Below are 16,635 nucleotides of genomic sequence, written 5' to 3' on the forward strand. Positions count from 1 at the left end.
ATTGTTTGTAGATTTTTTTGATGATGGCCATTCTGACCGGTGTGATGTGATACTTCATTGTAGTTTTTTTTTTTTTTTTGCGGTACACGGGCCTCTCACTGTTGTGGCCTCTCCCATTGCAGAGCACAGGCTCCGGACGCGCAGGCCCAGTGACCATGAATCATGGGCCCAGCCACTCTGTGGCATGTGGGATCTTCCCGGACCAGGGCATGAATCTGTGTCCCCTGCATCGGCAGGTGGACTCTTAACCACTGCACCACCAGGGAAGCCCTCTCATTGTAGTTTTGATTTGCATTCCTCTAATGATTAGTGATGTTGAGCATCCTTTCAAGTGTTTGTTGACAATCTGTATATCTTCTTTGGAGAAATGTCTATTTAGGTATTTTGCCCATTTTTGGGTTGGGTTGTTTGTCTTTTTGATATTGAGCTGCATGAACTGCTTGTAAATTTTGGAGCTTAATACCTTGTCAGTTGCTTCATTTGCAAATATTTTCTCCCATTCTGAGGGTTGTCATTTCATCTTGTTTATGGTTTCCTTTGCTGTGCAAAAGCTTTGCAGTTTCATTAGGTCCCATTTGTTATTTTTATATCCATTTCTCTAGGAGGTGGGTCATAAATGCTCTAGCTGTGATTTATGTCATAGAGTGGTCTGCCTTTGTTTTCCTCTAAGAGTTTTATAGTGTCTGGCCTTACATTTAGGTCTTTAATCCATTTTAAGTTTATTTTTCTGTATGCTGTTAGGGAGTGTTCTAATTTCATTCTTTTACATGTAGCTGTCCAGTTTTCCCAGCACCACTTATTGAAGAGGCTGTCTTTTCTCCACTGTATATTCTTGCCTCCTTTGTTAAAGATAAGGTGACCATATGTGTGTGAGTTTATCTCTGGGCTTTCTATCCTGTTCCATTGATCTATAGTTCTGTTTTTGTGCCAGTACCATACTGTCTTGATTACTGTAGCTTTGTAGTATAGTCTGAAGTCAGGGAGCCTGATTCCTCCAGCTCCGTTTTTCTTTTTCAAGATTGCTTTGGCTATTCAGGCCCTCTTGTGTTTGCATACAAATTGTGAAATTTTTTGTTCATTGTGAAAAATGTCATTGGCAGTTTGATAGGGTTGCACTGAATCTGTAGATTGCTTTGGGTAGTAGAGTCATTTTCACAATGTTGATTCTTCCAGTCCAAGACATGGTATATCTCTCCATCTGTTTGTATCATCTTTAATTTCTTTCATCAGCGTGTTATAGTTTTCTGCATACAGGTCTTTTGTCTCCTTAAATAGGTTTATTCCTAGGTATTTTATTCTTTCTGTTGCAATGGTAAATGGAATTGTTTCCTTAATTTCTATTTCTGATCTTTCATGTTAGTGTATAGGAATGCAAGAGGTTTCTGTGCATTAATTTTGTACCCTGCTACTTTACCTAATTCGTTAATCAGCTCTAATTGTTTTCTGGTAGTATCTTTAGGATTCTTTATGTATAATATCATGTAATCTACAAACAGTGACAGCTTTACTTCTTCTTTTCCGATTTGGATTCCTTTTATTTCTTTTTGTTCTCCTATTGCCGTGGCTAAAACTTCCAAAACTATGTTGAATAATAGTGGTGAGAGTGGGAACCCTTGTCTTGTTCCTGATCTTAGAGGAAATGGTTTCAGTTTTTCACCAATGAGAATGATGTTGGCTGTGGGTTTGTCATATATGGCCTTTATTATATTGAGGTAAGTTCCCTCTATGCCTACTTTCTGGAAGGTTTTTTGTCATAAATGGGTGTTGAATTTTCTCGAAAGCTTTTTCTGCATCTATTGAGATGATCATATAGTTTTTCTCCTTCAATTTGGTAATATGGTTTGTCACATTGATTGATTTGTGTATATTGAAAAATCCTTGCATTCCTGGGATAAACCCCACTTGATCATGTTGTATGATCCTTTTAATGTGCTGTTGGATTCTGTTTGAGAGTATTTTGTTGAGGATGTTTGCAACTATGTTCATCAGTGATTTTGGCCTGTAATTTTCATTTTTTGTGACATCTTTGTCTGGTTTTGGTATCAGGGTGATGGTGGCCTCATAGAATGAGTTTGGGAGTCTTCCTCCCTCTGCTATATTTTGGAAGTTTCAGAAGTATAGGTGTTAGCTCTTCTCTAAAAGTTTGATAGAATGCGCCTCTGACGCCATCTGGTCCTGGGCTTTTGTTGGTTGGAAGATTTTTAATCACAGTCTCAATTTCAGTGCTTGTGATTTGTCTGTTTGTATTTTCTATTTCTTCCTGGTTCAGTCTCGGAATATTGTGCTTTTCTAAGAATTTGTCCATTTCTTCCAGGTTGTCCATTTTATTGACGTATGGTTGCTTGTAGTAATCTCTCATGGTCCTTTGTATTTCTGCAGTGTCAGTTGTTACTTCTCCTTTTTCATTTCTAATTCTATTGATTTGAGTCTTCTCCCTTTTTTTCTTGATGAGTCTGGCTAATGGTTTATCAATTTTGTTTATCTTCTCAAAGAACCAGCTTTTAGTTTTATTGATCTTTGCTATCATTTCCTTCATATCTTTTTCATTTATTTCTGATCTGATCTTTATGATTTCTTTCCTTCTGCTAACTTTAGGTTTTTTTTGTTCTTCTTTCTCTAATTGCTTTAGGTGTAAGGTTAGTTTGTTTATTTGAGGTATTTCTTATTTCTTGAGGTAGGATTGTATTGCTATAAACTTCCCTCTTAGACCTGCTTTTGCTGCCTCCCATAGGTTTGGGGTCGTCATATATTCATTGTCATTTGTTTCTAGGTATTTTTGACTTCCTCTTTGATTTCTTCAGTAATCTCTTGCTTATTTAGTAGTGTATTGTTTGGCCTTCATGTGTTTGTATTTTTTACAGATTTTTTCCTGTAATTGATATCTAGTCTCATGGCACTGTGCTCGGAAAAGGTACTTGATACATTTTTAATTTTCTTAAATTTACCAGGTTTGATATGTGACCCAAGATATGATCTATCCTGGAAAATATTCCGTGAGCAATTGAGAAGAAGGTGTATTCTGCTCTTTTTGTATGGAATGTCCTATACATATCAATTAAGTCCATCTTGCTTAATGTATCATTTAAAGCTTGTGTTTCTTTATTTATTTTCATTTTGGATGATATCTCCATTAGTGAAAGTGAGGTGTTAAAGTCCCCTACTATGATTTTGTTACTGTTGATTTCCCCTTCTATGGCTGTTAGCCTTTGTCTTATGTATTGAGGTGCTCCTAAGGTGTGCGCATAAATATTTACAATTGTTATATCTTCTTCTTGGTTTGAACCCTTGACCATTATGTAGTGTCCTCCTTTGTCTCTTGTAATCGTCTTTATATTAAAGTCTATTTTGTCTGATATGAGAATTGCTACTCCAGCTTCTTTTGATTTCCATTTGCATGGAATATCTTTTTCCATCCCCTCACTTTCAGTCTGTATGTGTCCCTAGGTATGAAGTGGGTCTCTTGCAGACAGCATATATACAGGTCTTGTTTTTGTATCCATTCAGCCAGTGTATGTGTTTTGGGAGGAGCAATTAATCCATTTACATTTAAGGTAGTTATTGATATGTATGTTCCTCTTACCATTTTCTTAATTGTTTTGGGTTTGTTATTTTAAGTCTTTTCCTTCTCTTGTGTTTCCTGCTTAGAGAAATTCCTTTAGCATTTGTTGTAAAGCTGGTTTGGTGGTGCTGAATTCTCTTAGATTTTGCTTGTCTGTAAAGGTTTTAATTTCTCCATGAAATCTGAATGAGATTCTTGCTGGGTAGAGTAATCTTGGGTGTAGGTTTTCCCCTTTCATCTCTTTAAATATGTCCTGCCACTCCCTTCTGGCTTGCAGAGTTCCTGCTGAAAGACAGCTGTTAACCTTATGGGGATTCCCTTGTATGTTTTTCCCTTGCTGCTTTTAATATTTTTTCTTTGTATTTAATTTTTGATAGTTTGATTAATATGTGTCTTGGCATGTTTCTCCTTGGATTTATCCTGTATGGGACTCTCTGTGCTTCCTGGACTTGACTGACTATTTTCTTTCCCATAGTAAGGAAGTTTTCGACTATAATCTCTTCAAGTACTTTCTCAGTCCCTTTCTTTTTCTCTTCTTCTGGGAGCCCTATATTTCAATTGTTGGTGCATTTAATGCTGTTCCAGAGATCTCTGAGACTGTCCTCAATTCTTTTCATTCTTTTTTCTTTATTCTGCTATGCTGTAGTTATTTCCACTATTTTATCTTCCAGATTACTTATCCATTCTTCTGAGTCAGTTGTTCTACTGTTGATTCCTTCTAGAGAATTTTAAATTTCATTTATTTTGTTGTTCATCACTGTTTGTTTACTCTTTAGTTCTTCTAGGTCCTTGTTAAACGTTTCTTGTATTTTCTCCATTCTATTTCCAAGATTTTGGATTATCTTTACTATCATTATTCTGAATTCTTTCTCAGGTAGACTGCCTATTTCCTCTTCATTTGTTTGGTCTGGTGGGTTTTTACCTTGCTCCTTCATCTGCTGTGTGTTCCTCTGTCTTCTTATTTTGCTTAACTTACTATGTTTGGGGTCTCCTTTTCACAGGCTGCAGGTTCGTAGTTCCCGTTGTTTTTGGTTTCTGTCCCCAGTAGCTACGGTTGGTTCAGTGTGTTGTGTAGGCTTCCTGGTAGAGGGGACTGGTGCCTGTGTTCTGGTGGATGAGGCTGGATCTTGTCTTTCTGGGGGCAGGACCCTGTCCGGTGGTGTGTTTTTGGGTGTCTGTGACCTTATTATGATTTTAGGCAGCCTATCTGCTAATGGGTGGGGTTGTGTTCCTGTATTGCTAGTTGTTTGGCATAGGGTGTCCAACATTGTAGCTTGCTGGTCATTGAGTGGAGCTGGGTCTTAGCATTGAGATGGACATCTCTGGGAGAGCTTTTGCTGGGAGAGCTTTTGCTGTTTGATATTACGTGGAGCTGGGAGGTCTCTGGTGGACCAATATCCTGAAATCAGCTCTCCCACCTCAGAGGCACAGGTCTGACACCCAGCCGGAGCACCAAGGCCTTGTCAGCCACATGGCTCTTCTTTTGGGCTTAGTGTAGTTTCATTTGCCTGTAGTGGCTGTGTGAAGAAGCCTCACACCTAACACACGGGATTAGTGTTCCCAGCGAAGAACTGCTGCGAGCAACATCACAATTTGGCGTGCAGCCCTGTGGAAGAGTGCTGCCCAGGACACCTCAATTCAAGATGGCCTGCATGGAATATCTTTTTCCATATCCTCACTTTCAGTCTGTATGTGTCCCTAGATCTGAAGTGGGTCTCTTGCAGACAGCATATATACGGGTCTTGTTTTTGAATCCATTCAGCCAGTCTCTGTCTTTTGGTTGGTGTATTCAATCCATTTACATTTAAGGTAGTTATGATATGTATGTTCTTATTGCAATTTTGTTAATTGTTTTGTGTTGGTAGGCCTTTTTTCTTCCCTTCCTCTTTTGTTTTCTTCTCTTGTGATTTTTTGTTTTCTTCTCTTGTGATTCTTCTCTTGTGATTTTCTTATCTTTACTGTTGTGTTTGGATTCCTTTGTGTGTGTGTGTGTGTGTGTGTGTGTGTGTGTGTGTGTGTGTAGCTATTGTAGATTTTTGGTTTGTGGTTACCATGAGGTTTTGATATAGCAGTCTGTGTGTGTATTTGTGTGTGTGTGTGTGTGTGTATATATATATGTGTGTGTGTGTGTGTGTGTGTGTGTGTGTGTTAAGTTGCTGGTCTCTTAATTTCAAATTTATTTCAAATATCCTACATTTATACTCTCTTCTTCTCATGATTGTTGGTTTTGATATCATATTTGTGTGTGGATGATTTCCTACCTTTACTGTATGTTTGCCTTTACTGGTGGGCTTTCTCATTCATAATTTTGTTGTTTCTAGTTGTGACCTTTTCTTTTCCACTTAGAGAAGTTCCTTTAGCATTTGTTTTAAAGCTGGTCTGGTGGTGCTGAATTCTCTCAGCTTTTGCTTCTTTGTAAAGTTTTTGATTTCTTCATGGAATCTGAAGGAGAGCCTTGTTGGGTAGAGTATTCGTTTTTTTTAAACATTTTATTTTATATTGGAGTATAGTTGATTAACAATGTTGTGTTAATTTCAGGTGTACACCAAGGTGATTCAGTTATACAAACACATGTATGTATTCTTTTTTCAAAATATTTTCCCAGTTAGGTTGTTACATAATATTGAGCAGAGTTCCCTGTGCTATACAATAAATCCTTTTTGGTTATCCATTTTAAACTAACGCATATATATGGAATCTAAAAAAAAAAAATTGTACTGATGAACCTAGTTGCAGGACGGGAATAAAGAGGTAGACATAGAGAATGGACTTGATGTTATGAGGTGGGAGGGAGAGAATGGACTTGATGTTATGGGGTGGGAGGGTGAAGATGGGACAAAGTGAGAGTAGCATCAACATAGCTACACTACTGAATGTAAAATAGTTGACTGGTGGGAAGCAGCAGCATAGCACAGGGAGATCGGCTTGGTGTTTTGCGATGACCTAGAGGGGTGGGATAGGGAGAATGGTAGGGAGGCTCAAGAGGGAGGGGATATGGGCACATGTGTATGCATATGGCTGACTCATTTTGTTGTGTAACAGAAACTAACACGGTATTGTGAAGCAATTATACTCCAATAAAGGTCTATTAAAAACAAACAAACAAACAAACAAACAAATAAATAAAGCAGTGTGTACATGTCAATCTGAGACTTCCTAACTATCCCTCCGCCTCACATTTCCCCCCTGGTAACCATAAGTTCATTCTCTAAGTCTGTGAGTCTATTTCTATTTTGTAAATAAGTTCATTTGTATCATTTTTCTTAGGTTCTGCATATAAGTGATATCATACGATATTTCTCTTTCTCTGTTTGATGTACATCACTCAATATGACAATCTCTAGGTCCATCCATGTTGCTGCAAATGGCATTATTTCATTCTTTTTAATGGCTGAATAATATTCTATTGTATATATGTACCACATCTTCTTTATCCATTCTTCTGTTGATGGACATTTAGGTTGCTTCCATGTCCTAGCTATTGTAAACAGCACTGCAATGAACATTGTGGTGCATGTACCCTTTGAACCAAGTTTTTCTCTGGGTATATGCCTAGGAGTGGGATTGCAGGATCATATGGTAGCTCTATTTTTAGTTTCTTAAGGAACCTCCATACTGTTTTCCATAGTGGCTGCACCAATTTACATTCCCCCCAACAGTGTAGGAGGGTTCCCTTCTCTCCACACCCTCTCCAGCACTCATTATTTGTGGATTTTTTGATGATAGCCATTCTGACTGGTGTGAGGTGATATCTCATTGTAGTTTTGATTTGCATTTCTCTAATAATTAGTGATGTTGAACATCTTTTCATGAGCCTCTTGGCAATCTGTATGTCTTCTATGGAGAAATGTCTATTTAGGTCACCTGCCCATTTTTTGATTGGGTTGCTTGTTTTGACGATATTAAGTCACAAGATCTGTTTGTAAATTTTGGAGACTAATCCCTTGTAGGTCACATCATTTGCAAATATTTTCTCCCATTCTGTGGGTTGTCTCTTCATTTTGTTTATTGAGTCCTTTGCTGTGCAAAAGCTTTTGAGTTTAATTAGGTCCCATTTCTTTATTTTTGTTTTTATTTCCATTACTCTGGGAGATGGATCAAAAAAGACATTGCTACAATTTATGTGAGAGAGGGTTCTGCCTATATTTTCCTCTAAGAGTTTTATAGTATCTGGTCTCACATTTAGGTCTTTAATCCATTTTGAATTTATATTTGTGTATTATGTTAAAGAATGTTCTAATTTCATTTTTTTACATGTAGCTGTCCAGTTTTTCCAGCACCATTTATTGAAGATACTGTCTTACCTCCATTGTATAGTCTTGCCTTCTTTGTCATAGATCAATTGACCATAAGTGTGTGGGTTTATTTCTGGGCTTTCTATCTTTTTCCATTTATCTATGTTTCTATTTTTGTGCCAGTACCATACTTTTTTGATGACTATAGCTTTGTGGTATAGTCTGAAGCCAGGGAGCCTGATTCCTCCAGCTCCATTTTTCTTTCTCAAGATTGCTTTGCCTATTTGGGGTCTTTTGTGTCTACATACGAATTTTAAGATTTTTTGTTCTAGTTTTGTGAAAAATGCCAGTGGTAATTTGATAGGGACTGAATTGAATCTGTAGATTACCTTGGGTAATATAGCCATTTTGACGGTATTGATTCTTTCAATCCAAGAACATGGTATATCTCTCAATCTGTTTGTGTCGTCTTCAGTTTCTTTCATCAGCATCTTATAGTTTTCAGAGAACAGGTCTTTTGTGTCCTTAGGTAGGTTTATTCCTAGGTATTTTATTCTTTTTGATGTGATCGTAAATGGGATTGTTTCTTGAATTTATTTTTCGGATCTTTTGTTGTTAGTGTATAGAAATGCAACAGATTTCTGTGTATTAATTTTGTAACCTGCAACGTTACCAAATTCACTGATGAGCTCTAGTAGTTTACTGGTAGCATCTTTAGGATTGTCTATGTATAGTATCATGTCATCTGCAAACAGTGACAATTTAACTTATTTTCCAATTTGGATTCCTTTTATTTGATTTTGTTCTCTGATATCCATAGCTAGGACTTCCAAAACTATGTTGAATAAAAGTGCGAGAGTGGACATCCTTGTCTTGTTCCTGATCTTAGAGGAAATGTTTTTAGCTTTTCACCATTGAGTATGATGTTAGCTGTAGGTGTGTTGGATATGGCCTTTATCATGTTGAGGTACGTTCCCTCTATGCCCACTTTCTGAGGAGTTTTTATCATAAATTTGTGTTGAATTTTGTCAAAAGGTTTTTCTGCATCTATTGAGATGGTCATACTGTTTTTATTCTTCAGTTTGTTGATGTGGTGTATCACACCGATTGATTTGTGGATGTTGAAAATTCCTTGCATCCCTGGAATAAATCCCACTTGATCATGGTGTATGATCCTTTTAATGTGCTGCTGGATCCTGTTTGCTAGTATTTTGTTGAGGATTTTGGCTTCTATATTCATCAGTGATATTGGCCTATACTTTTCCTTTTTGTGGTATCTTTGTCTGGTTTTGGTATCAAGGTGATGGTGGCTTCATAGAATGAGTTTGGGAGTTTTCCTTCCTCTACAATTTTTTGAAACAGTTTCAGAAGGATAGGTATTAGCTCTTGTCTAAATGTTTGATAGAATTTGCCCCTGCAGCCATCTGGTCCTGGACTTTTTTTTGTTGGGAGTTTTAAAATCACAGTTTCAAATTCAGTACTTGTGATTGGTCTGTTCATATTTTCTACTTCCTTCTGGTTCAGTCTTGGGAGATTGTACTTTTCTAAGAATTTGTCCATTTCTTCCAGGTTCTCTATTTTATTGGCATACAGTTGCTTGTAATTGTCTCTTATGATCCTTTGTATTTCTGCGGTGTCTGTTGTAACTTCTCCTTTTTCATTTCTGATTTTATTGACTTGAGTCCTCTCTCTTTTTTTCTTGGTGAGTCTGGTTAAGGATTTATCAATTTTGTTTATCTTTTCAAAGAACAAGCTTTTGCTTTCATTGATCTTTGCTATTGTTTTCTTCATCTCTATTTCATTTATTTCTACTCTGATCTTTATAATTTATTTCCTTCTACTAACTTTAGGTTTTGTTTTTTCTTCTTTCTCTAGTTGCTTTACGTGGAAGCTTAGGTTGCTTACTTGAGAATTTTCTTGCTCCCTGAAGTAAGATTGTATTGCCACAAACTTCCTTCTTAGAAGTGATTTTGCTGCATCCCATAGACTTTGGATTGTTGTGCTTTTGTTTTTATTTGTCTCTGGGTAGTTTTTGATTTCTTCAGTGATCCATTGGTTGTTTAGTAACAGATTGTTTAGTCTCCATGTGTTTGTGTTTTTTACAGTTTTTTTTCCCTTGTAGTTGATTTCTAACCTCATAGCATTGTGGTCAGAAAAGATGTTTGATATGGTCACCTTATCTTTGATAAAGGAGGCAGGAATGTACAGTGGAGAAAGGACAGCCTCTTCAATAAATGGTGCTGGGAAAACTGGACAGGTACATGTAAAAGTATGAGGTTAGATCACTCCTTAACACCATACACAAAAATAAGCTCAAAATGGATTAAAGACCTAAATGTAAGGCCAGAAACTATCAAATTCTTAGAGGAAAACATAGGCAGAACACTCTATGACATAAATCACAGCAAGATCCTTTTTGACCCACCTCCTAGAGAAATGGAAATAAAAACCAAAATAAACAAATGGGACCTAATGAAACTGCAAAGCTTTTGCACAGCAAAGGAAACCATAAACAAGACCAAAAGACAAGCCTCAGATTGGGAGAAAATATTTGCAAATGAAGCAACTGACAAAGGATTAATCTCCAAAATTTATAAGCAGCTCATGCAGCTCAATAATAAAAAAACAAACAACCTTCAAATAAACACTCATATATTTATACCATGAAATACTAAACAGGAATAACTGAAAGATATACATACAGGTATACAAGAATATGAATCTTAAAAATATTATGGCTGAGAGAAAGAAGCTACAAAATAATATATACACTTGTATATTTATATGAATTTCAAAAAGAGCAATAAATGACCTATGTTCTTAGATGCTTCAGATCATGGGATAGTAGTGAATAGAATCAGACATGAGAGCTTCTGAGGTTCTGGTAATGTTAATGTTGTGTCTCTTGGTCTGAGTGTTCATTACATGATGTGTTTACTTTGTGATAATGCATCCAGCTATACAATTTATTGCATGTACAATTTTCTTTATATACATTTAACTTCAATGTACATTTAGCTTTAATTTTACTTTAAATCAATATAAATTTTTAAAGATTAAAAAAACATTGTGATATGAAAAAAAAAAAAAAAAAAAAAACAACCCAATCCAAAAATGGGCAGAAGACCTAAATAGACATTCCTCCAAAGAAGATATACAGATTGCCAACAAACACATAAAAGAATGCTCAACATCATTAATCATTAGGGAAATGCAAATCAAAACTACAATGAGATATCATCTCGCACCAGTCAGAATGGCCATCATCAAAAAATCTAGAAACAATAAATGCTGGAGAGGGTGTGGAGAAAAGGGAACACTCTTGCACTGCTGGTGGGAATGTGAATTGGTACAGCCACTATGGAGAACAGTATGGAGGTTCCTTAAAAAACTACAAATAGAACTACCATATGACCCAGCAATCCCACTACTGGGCATATACCCTGAGAAAACCATAATTCAAAAAGAGTCATGTACCACAATGTTCATTGCAGCTCTATTTACAATAGCCAGGAGATGGAAACAACCTAAGTGCCCATCATTGGATGAATGGATAAAGAGGATGTGGCACATATATACAATGGAATAGTATTCAGCCATAAAAAGAAATGATATTGAGCTATTTGTAATGAGGTGGATAGACCTAGAGACTGTCATACAGAGTGAAGTAAGTCAGAAAGAGAAAGACAAATACCGTATGCTAACACATATATATGGAATTTAAGAAAAAAAATGTCATGAAGAACCTAGGCATAAGACAGGAATAAAGACACAGACCTACTGGAGAATGGACTTGAGGATATGGGGAGGGGGAAGGGTAAGCTGTGACAAAGCGAGAGAGAGGCATGGACATATATACACTACCAAACGTAAGGTAGATAGCTAGTGGGAAGCAGCCGCATAGCACAGGGATATCAGCTCGGTGCTTTGTGACTGCCTGGAGGGGTGGGATAGGGAGGGTGGGAGGGAGGAAGATGCAAGAAGGAAGAGATATGGGAACATATATATATGTATAACTGATTCACTTTGTTATAAAGCAGGAACTAACACACCATTGTAAAGCAATTATACCCCAATAAAGATGTTAAAAAAAAAAAAAGAAAGAAAGGGAAAATATAAATTTCCAATCTAAAGAAGAAAGAAGAAAAGGTGCTTGGTATGATTTCAATTTTCTTAAGTTTACTGAGGCTTACTTTGTGGCCCAGCATGTGGTCAATCCTGGAGCATGTTCCCATGTGCACATGAGAAGAATATGTATTCTGCTGCTTTTGGATGGAATGCTCTATAAATGTCATTTGAGCCATCTGGTATATTGTGCCTTTTAAGCCCTGTGTTCCCTTATTGATTTTCTGCCTGGATGATATGTCCATTGATGTTAAGTGGGGTGATAAAAACCACATCTATTATTGTGTTAATGTCTATTTCTCTCTTTATGGCTGTTAATATTTGCCTTATATATTGAGGTGTTCCTATGTTGGGTGCATATATATTTACAATTGTTATATCTTCTTCTTGGATTGATCCCTTGATCATTATGTAGAGTCTTTTTTGTCTCATAACAGTCTTTATTTTAAAGTCTGTTTTGTCTGATATGGGTATTGCCACTCCAGCTTTCTTTTGATCTCCATTTGCATGGAATACCTTTCTCCGTCCCCCCGCTTTCAGTCTGTATGTGTCCCTAGATCTGAAGTGGGTCTCCTGTAGACAGCATATATATGGATCTTGTTTTTGAATCCATTCAACCAGTCTATGTCTTTTATTTGGAGCTTTTAATCCATTTACATTTAAGGTAATTATTGATATGTAAGTTCCTATTTTCATTTTTTCCCTTTTTTCTTTAGAACACAGTGAATTGCTTTTATTTTGGTATGCATCCACATCTCAACATTTAGTGGTCCTGAACAGAAAAGTGGAAAAACACAGCAGTTTGCTAGGAATCTTGGGGATCTGCCATGCACACCGAGTTCTTTCTTAATCTCTGGTGAGGGCCATGAGAAGCAGCAGCACCAAAACCAAAGTATGCACTGAATTCAAGTTTCTTTTTATTCCAGTTCTCAGATTCCAAAGTAGATCCAAATGGATTGCAAGGATGACCAAATGAGAGCCCTGCTTAAAATTTCTTCAATTCTTAAAAGCAAAGGCAATTATAGGAAAACATTTCAGAGAGGTCACATGTGCTTACAGGTGTCTTCTGTGGCCTTTCTCCAAGTTTAATTACCAAGGACTTTGAGAGCTGGCAGGTCTGAGTAACACTGGTGGCTTGCTCTTTTTACCTTAGCAAAACCTGAGCTAAAAAAACACATCAGCTGATGATGACAGCAGAGGGTGGCAAGGCTGAGAACCCAATATTCATTTCCCAGGTGGGTGGAAAGTAAATAAATGTGGTTCCAAAACTAAATGAGGGAGGTCAGAGACTCTCTCCAACCTTACCTGATGGCTTCTGGCCAAAGCATGGAAGTGTCATGGAAAGTGTTGGGTGGTGCATGGGCAAAAAGTGACTTGAGGAGGTTAAAGGAAAAAGTGGGGGGAGAAGATTTGGGGAAAGCCCTGAATTCCTCACCAAAGGCCAATTTCAGAGGGGAGAAGTGGGGGTTACAATCTATGCTTCAGCCAAGGGTGGTAGTGGGGAATGGGGAAAAGGATGATGGCTTGGAAGGAGAGCATCATTTAACACACTTAGAAAGAAACCAGGGATGCAGACAAACCACCCCCACACACCCAGGAGTAGTCCCACAGGCTGTGACATGAAACCTTCACATCTGCTCTAACTAGCTACTCCAAGATGGAGGGCTCTTGCAGGGAAGGAGGGAAGCAGAGGGAGGGAAAGGGGGAGAAGGCAGAGGCCCCAGGCCATGTAATCAGCAGCAAAGTGATTGTGTGATGTGTCTTTTCACATTTGAGTTAGATATGCCCCACCAGTTTTGATGGGAATCAATTTAAATATACTTTCTTGATCCCAGAAGTTCAACTATTTGGACAGTGGTTACACTTGACAGGTTGGTTTGTTATAACACAACATATATTTTAAATGGGCAAAAATTTAGTACCATTTACAGTATCTTAAGATAAACTGCCTTTGAATGGGAGCTTCCTTTCCAGTACTTTGAGGTCTATAAGATGTATCTAGAAAATTTACTACTGTGGAGAATGAAGACTGCTTAAATCAAATGGGTGGGGGTATGGGAGGGCCTGTGGCTTCCTTTTTTTTGATTAATTGCTGTAACACTGTCCTTCAGGCAGCTGAGGGAGTTTCATATTTTATTTAGACATCATTAAGCACTGAAGCTGTTGCAGGAAAACTTTGATGTTCTATGAGTTCTGTCATTTTGTTAGCACTGATATGGCTCTTGGGTTCACCACTCCATTAGAATTATTAACTCCATTCATATTAGTTTTTGTTACAAATCTTACAAAGGTGGGTGCTTCTGGATATTTAGGTCCACATTCTATTTTAAGGCTGTATATTCGGTTTTCATAAATTGTTCTTGGAGTCCCAATTATCATCCCTGTCCATCTTGTAAGTGTCTTGTCTTCATCATCTTCTAGACCCCAGTTAACTGTGCCATCTCCTACTCCTTTCTGACCTTCTTTGAGCTCTTCCAACAGTCGGAAATTGTGAGGGACTTTTACTCCTGAGCCTGTGATGGCTGCCATCTTGCTTCGCTGTTGCTCCCTATTGCCATTTTCTTAATTGTTTTGGGTTTGTTTTTGTAGGTCTTTTTTCTTACCTTCCTCTCTTGCTCTCTTCTCTTGTGGTTTGATGACAATCTTTAGTGTGGTGTTTGGGTTGCTTTTTCTTTTTTGTGTGTATATGTGTTGTAGTCTTTACGTTTGCTGTTCCTATGAGGTTTTGATATAGCAGTCTAGTCTATATATGTACAAGATTGTTTTACGTTTCTGGTCTCTTTTCCGCCTAGAGAAGTCTTTAGCATTTACTGCAGAGCTGGTCTGGTGATGCTGAATTCTCTTAGCTTTTGCTTGTCTGTGAAGCTTTTGATTTCTCCATCAAATCTGAATGAGAGCCTTGCTGGGTAGAGTATTCTTGGTTGTAGCTTCTTCCCTTTTATCACTTAAATATATCATGACGCTCCCTTCTGGCCTGCAGAATTTCTGCTGAAAAATCAGCTGATAACCTTATGGGAGTTCCCTTGTATGTTATATGTCATTTTTCCCTTGTTGCTTTTAATATTTTTTGTTTGTCTTTAATTTTTGTCAGTTTGATTATTATGTGTCTCAGTGTGTTCCTCCTTGGGTTTATCCTGCCTGGGACTCTCTGTGCTCCCTGGACTTGTGTGACTGTTTCCTTTCCCATGTTAGGGAAGTTTTCAGCTATTACCTCTTCAAATATTTTCTCAGGTACTTTCTTTCTCTCTTCTCCTTCTGGGACCCCTAAAATATGAATTTTGGTGCAGTTAATATTGTCCCAGAGGTCCCTTAAACTGTCCTCATTTCTTTTTTTCTTTTTTCTTTATTCTGTTCTGTGGCAGTGATTTCCACCAATCTGTCTTCCAGGTCACTTATCCGTTCTTCTGCCTCATTTATTCTGCTATTGATTCCTTCTAGTGTATTCTTCATTTCAGCTATTGTATTGTTGAACTCTGTTTGTTTGTTCTTTAGATCTTCTACCTCTTTGTTGAACATTTCTTGTATCTTCTCTATCCTTGCCTCCATTCTTTTTCTGAGATCTTGGATCTTCTTTACTATCATTACTCTGAATTCTTTTTCAGGTATATTGCCTATCTCCACTTCACTTAGTTGTTCTGCTTGGGTTTTATCTTGTTCCTTCATCTGGGGCATATTCCTCTGCCATCTCATTTGTCTAACTTTCTGTGTTTGCAGTCTCTGTTCCGCAGGCTGCAGGACTGTAGTTCCTCTTGCTTCTGATGTCTGCCCCTGGTGGGTGAGGCTGACCTAAGAGGCTTCTGCAGGATTCCTGGTGGGTGGAGATGGGTCTTGTCCCTCTGATGGGTAGGGCCGTGTCAAGGGGTTCATTTAGATGCAGCTGTGGCCTCAGGAAGACTTAGGCAGTCTGTCTTCTGATGGGTGGGTCTGTGGTCCTTCCCTGTTGGTTGCTTGGCCTGAGGCACTCCAGCACTGAAGCTTTCAGGCTGTTTTGTAGGGCTAGGTCTTGGTGTCATAATGGCGGCCCCCTGGAGAACTCATGCTGATGAGTATTCCCCAGTATCTTCTCCACCTGTGTCCTTGTCCCCACAAAGAGCCACAGCCACCCTCAGCCTCCCCAGGAGACCCTGCAAGACCATCAGGTAGGTCAGGCTCAGGATCCTATGAAGTCACTGCTTTCCCCCTGCTTCCTGGTGTGCACAAGACCTTGTGTGCACCCTCCAAGAGTAGCGTTCCTGTTTCTCCCAGTCCTGTGGAGTTCCTGTGATCAAACTCCACTGGCCTTCAAAGCCAAATGCTCTGGGGGCTCCTCCTCTTGATGCCAGACCCCCAGACTGGGAGCCTGATGTGGGGATCAAAACTCTCACTCCTTTGGGAGAACCTCTGCAATATATTTATTTTCCAGTTTGTGGGCCGCCCTCCCAGCTGGAATGGGATTTGATTGTATAATGAATGTGCCCCTCCTACCATACCATTGTGGCTTCTTCTTTGTTTGTGATGTAGAATATCCTTTTTTGGTAGGTTCCAGTATTTTTTTTCCAATGACTGCTCAGCAGTTAGTTGTGATTTTGGTGTTTTCGTGAGAGGAGGTGAGCTCAAGCCCTTCTACTCTGCCATCTTGTCTCCAACCTCTGCATCTACTGCTCATCACACTAGTTTCCAGAGAGGATGCTGGGCCCTGACAAGGACCTTTATTTGGATCAAATAAGGAGTTGGAAT

General features: G+C 38.3%; 1 pseudogene across 1 annotated transcript; it reads right to left on the reverse strand.

The window, feature by feature from the left end:
- Positions 1 to 14,004: 14,004 nt before the first annotated feature.
- LOC307183833 (ubiquitin-conjugating enzyme E2 variant 1-like) lies at positions 14,005 to 14,448 on the reverse strand (annotated as a pseudogene). Its single transcript has 2 exons — positions 14,206 to 14,448; positions 14,005 to 14,103 (listed from the first exon to the last, which is right to left on the reverse strand). The product of its transcript is annotated as a ubiquitin-conjugating enzyme E2 variant 1-like (transcript).
- Positions 14,449 to 16,635: the final 2,187 nt, after the last annotated feature.

The sequence above is a fragment of the Stenella coeruleoalba genome, assembly GCF_951394435.1.
Source record: "Stenella coeruleoalba genome assembly, chromosome: 3".
Taxonomy (NCBI): domain Eukaryota; kingdom Metazoa; phylum Chordata; class Mammalia; order Artiodactyla; family Delphinidae; genus Stenella; species Stenella coeruleoalba.